Here is a 4,720-nt window from a genome sequence, read left to right as displayed (position 1 = left end):
GATCTTGTTAATGACTACATGATATCTGATATCCTCTGCTAGGATTATAGTTTTAAGAAAGCCATAGTTACAAGAATCATCTACTGTAAATACTTAGAACTTCCTTTTATGGCAACCACTATAGAATTCACTTGTTTTAAACAGTTAATAAGGGAAGATGGCTCATGTTTCCTTTGCAATAATAGTATATGTTGGGGGTTAAGTGGCTTTCAAGCAGCATGGTGGGTGTGAAAATGTCTGCAGTTTAGATCATTCTGTTGTGTTTATGGATTGGCAAGTCTGTAATCAAATGGCCACACTGGGCTAAGGTACATCTTCTGTTCCACCACTGTCCAAGTGGAGTGCCATTTGTCTGATATGAAAGTGTTCACATTGACATCATGGAGTCCATTTATCCTTCAACTAGCATTCCATCTATTGCTTATATGTGTAGGAGAGCTTGGTGTACTCAAATGCATGCTTATACTATCCATTGTACCACTAAGACCATGCAGAGCTATGTTTTCCCAGAGGGTTGCAAATTAGTCTCTATAGATGAGCTGATTTCCATTGAAGTAGCTCAGTTAGGGGACACTACAGTCAGTTCTGGAGAGCTCTAGAGTTTTGTGGTGAAGGAACTTTTCCACACAGGAAGCTGACCAAATCTTCTCTATGAATAGTTATTCAGTGCTCTTTAACCCAAACCAACACATACTTATTGCATTGCTGATAGTCAATTTGAATTCCAATATCAAAACTTTACTGATGGGTATCCATGCTTTCTTTCTTTGTAGAGGTTGGTGATGGTGGTGGCTGCATTTTGGAAAGGGACCCAGAGAAAAAGTCCTGGCTTCTGACACACTCAGTCAGGATAAGTAGGGGGAGGGAGAAACTCAAAAACAGAGAAAGAGAGAGTCAGAGAGACATAGAGATGTTATTTGGGTGTCAATCACTCCAGAAGGCCACATTAGGTCTCATCATTTTGTTGCAGGGTTTCAGGTTCCCACACTCAGTGTAAGGATGGCAGAAAGGGGGTCAGGTTGATGTGAAGGGGAATCTGGGGGCCCAGAAGCACAACCCAGCATAGGAGCGGTGAAGGGAGATGCCTCCTCCCAGTCCCTGCTCCAAAGCTGGCTCAGGGCACAATGAGACTGCCCCATAGCCTTCCTTCCCCATTTTGTGACCGGTCTCCTTCTTTATTCTTTCTTTTTTAAATTTTATTTATTTGTTTTTGAGAGGCAGGGAGGGGCAGAGGGAGAGGAAGAGAGAATCTCAAGCAGGCTCTGTACTGAGCTCAGAGCCCGATGCAGGGCTCAGTCTCAGGACCTTGAGATAATGACCTGAACCAAAATCATGAGTCTTGTGCTTAACCACCTGAGCCACAGAGGTGCCCCTCTTTTTATATTCTTGATGTTAGTTTTTTTCTCTTATTATTTCCTTTGTGCTTGAAGAACTTTCTTTAGCAATTATCTTAGAGCATGTCAACTTTGTTTCCATCACCTGAGTATTCCCAAAGGATATTTTTGTTGGCCTCCATGGTTTTAAATTAGAAATTTGTCATTTGGATCATTGTTTTTCTATGAATAATGTATTGCTTTTCTCTGTTTTCTTCTTTTATGAGATTTCTAGTCTTTAGAGTTCTGAAGATTAATTATGATGTGTCTATATGTACATTTATTTGCATTTATCCCATTTAGGGTAAACTCAATTCTTGAATTCATAGCTTTATGCCTTGCACAAAATTTGGGAAATTTTCAGCCATTTTTTTGAATTTTTTTTCACCTGTGGGCTTCCCCAGTGCTTAGTCCAGGATATACAGGAGACAACACACACACATATGTGCACGCACGCACACACACACACACACACAATCAATGTCATGTTGTTCCTTGAGTCTTGAGATCTTCAGCCAGTCTTTTTTTTATTTTCTCCACATCTTAGAGTCCTCTTACATTTGTTTTATGTTTTATCTAGGTATTTTAGCCATAATTATCAAGAATAATGGGATGGGGTAGATTTATTCCATCTCATCTGCAATCGGAAGTTTTCAGGACAATCTTACAAGTAGGCTTACCTGTTGTTATTTGGGTGGAAGATGGATGGGGATGCTGACTGCTAATTTCTAACAATATTAATTTTATCTTCCACCTATGATTCTATCATTTCCCTAATTTATTCAATAAACAAATGTGTTTTGAATATCTAATGCATGCAAGGAAGTTTTCTATTTCTCTTGATGTACACTTGATCAAGAAAAATTCAATATATGTCTCAGAATATAATATCCAGTGTATGATCCAGTTTATAATGGAAGCATGAGATCTTATCAAGGCACAGAGAGGTACCTAAGTCAGACTTGGAGAGAAATCTGAGAAGGCTTTCCAGAAGATAATTCTAAATTAGGAGCTGAAGGAAAATTAGTCACATGAAAAGTGGGAAAAGAATATTCCAAGAGCATAAAATATTTATTCAAGTTCATCAATATATCAGAATGCATCACACATTCATTAAATTGTGAGTACTTCAGCATGGTTGGAGCAGAGAATTGTGGTGAAGTGTAGAGCTATAGAAATGAGGTTGGAAAGATAGACCTGCAGGACTTAATACACCATAGTAAGGAAGTTTTGTTTTGTTTTTGTTTTTAGATACAGGTGAATCTTTGGAAGAATTATGCAACAGAATAGTGACATCAAATTTGGAATTCAGAAAGATCACTTTAATGAAAAATAGATTTGGGCGCCTGGGTGGTTCAGATGGTTAAGCGTCTGCCTTCAGCTCAGGTCATGATCCCAGGGTCCTGGGATCGAGTCCCGCATTGGACTCCCTGCTCAGCAGGGAGCCTGCTTCTCCCTCTGCCTCTCTCTCTCTCTGTCTCTTATGAATAAATAAATAAAATCTTTAAAAAAATGAAGAATGTCTTTATTGGAATGGGCAAAATTGGAAGTAGAGGGAACCGATAAAGGCTGGTAAGAATAAGTAATAAAGAGATGATGGTTTGAGAGACTATGGACTCTGAGAAACAAACTGAGGGTTCTAGAGGGGAGGGGGGTGGGGGGATGGGTTAGCCTGGTGATGGGTATTAAAGAGGGCATGTACTGCATGGAGCACTGGGTGTTATACACAAACAATGAATCATGGAACACTACATCAAAAACTAATGCTGTAATGTATGGTGATTAATATAACATAATAATAATAAAAAAACATGATGGTTGTCTAAATTAGAATAAAGGTGGTGCAGAGAGAAGTAGCTAAATTTAGAAATTAGGAAGATAGAATTTATGGGATATGTGTGGGTATTAATAGGTGTAAATGTTAAAGGTATCACCTAGATTGTGTGAATGGGCAGATGGCAGAGTGATCATATGCCATTATCCAAACTAAGACACTTTAAAGAGTGAAAGGTAGTATCATTATTGATTACATTGCAATAACAAATGTAAACCAGTTCTGTTCCAGGCAAATCAGAATATATGGTCAGCCTAGTGTATGGTCATTCTAGTAAAATAGCATGCTTTTTGGAGGAATACTACACTTTATTTAAAACATTTTAATTTATCTTGATGAGAAAATTAAAAAAAATTAATTTAAAATGCTCATGAGACATGCACTTATTAATAAATGAGTATTATTTCTTTGGGTGGAGAGGATGGGGTGGATATAGTATGAGATTACAATTTACATGAGTGCAGAGACCATGTCTGCCTATATACCATCTTATCATCAGTACCTAAAACAATGCCTAATACATTGAAGGGATGCAAAATGTACATTAATTAATTAATATCCATTATATTTAGAGGGAAAGGTGTGTTCTAAGGCCTAGGAAAGTATTGTTTTGCACTTGACGGTACATAAAATGAGATAACTGGGGTTAGGGACACAAGTCCTGTGTATACTCCAAATAATGGCTGTTATAGTCAGAGGATAATAGAAAAAGCTGTTAGTGAAGTAAAAAATTCCTATCAATGTCAATCTCTGCCTCTCACTGAGCCACAGCTAATCTGCTCCATGCTTTCCACCTACCATTGGTGCCCTTGCTTTTGGGGAGATTTACACAGCACTTTCTTCTCTCAGCACAGAGGCAGACAGGTGAAGTAGAATGATTATTTGAGTGAGAGGTTTATTTTTAGCCACATTTCAAAATCTAATTAACAGTGAGTTTCTTTATCCCTAGGCAAGTTAATTTACCACTTTGTACCTTACCAAATGAGGTAAAAATGAAGATTCAAATGATTTTTTTTTTAAATTTCTTGCAGGTAGCATCCTCCAGTTCTGGGGCAAATGAGTTGGGACATACATACGCAGGCAACTTACCATAGTTCTTGTTGCTAACCTTTCTGAAGAAGTTGTGATCTGCAACCATGTCTGCTTGGCTCAGTCCTCAGTGAGAAACGTGAGACTCAGACACAGCCAAAGGAGCACAATAGTGGTGAGGCTATTCTGTTCCTAAGCCTTTTGCTATCTGAAACCAGTAGCATTGCCAGACAGGGGTGGGAAACATTCATGGTCCTGCATTTGGAGAAAAGAGAATCTTTTTAAGTGGAATAACAACCACCTAAAAGCCATTTGAAAAGCTATTATTGTGTATATATACCACATCAAAAGGAATGAAATCTTGCCATTTGCAATGACGTGGATGGAACTGGAGGGTATTGTGCTGAGCGAAATAAGTCAATCAGAGAAAGACATGTATCATATGACTTCACTGATATGAGGAATACTTAATCTCAGGAAATAA

General features: G+C 38.2%; 1 pseudogene; it reads right to left on the bottom strand.

The window, feature by feature from the left end:
- Nucleotides 1–244: 244 nt before the first annotated feature.
- LOC118529471 (HUWE1-associated protein modifying stress responses 1 pseudogene) lies at nt 245–4,345 on the bottom strand (annotated as a pseudogene).
- Nucleotides 4,346–4,720: the final 375 nt, after the last annotated feature.

The sequence above is a fragment of the Halichoerus grypus genome, chromosome X (assembly GCF_964656455.1).
Source record: "Halichoerus grypus chromosome X, mHalGry1.hap1.1, whole genome shotgun sequence".
NCBI classification, from domain to species: domain Eukaryota; kingdom Metazoa; phylum Chordata; class Mammalia; order Carnivora; family Phocidae; genus Halichoerus; species Halichoerus grypus.
Note: the sequence above shows the minus strand (reverse complement) of the source record. Positions and strands in the feature narration are given on the sequence as shown.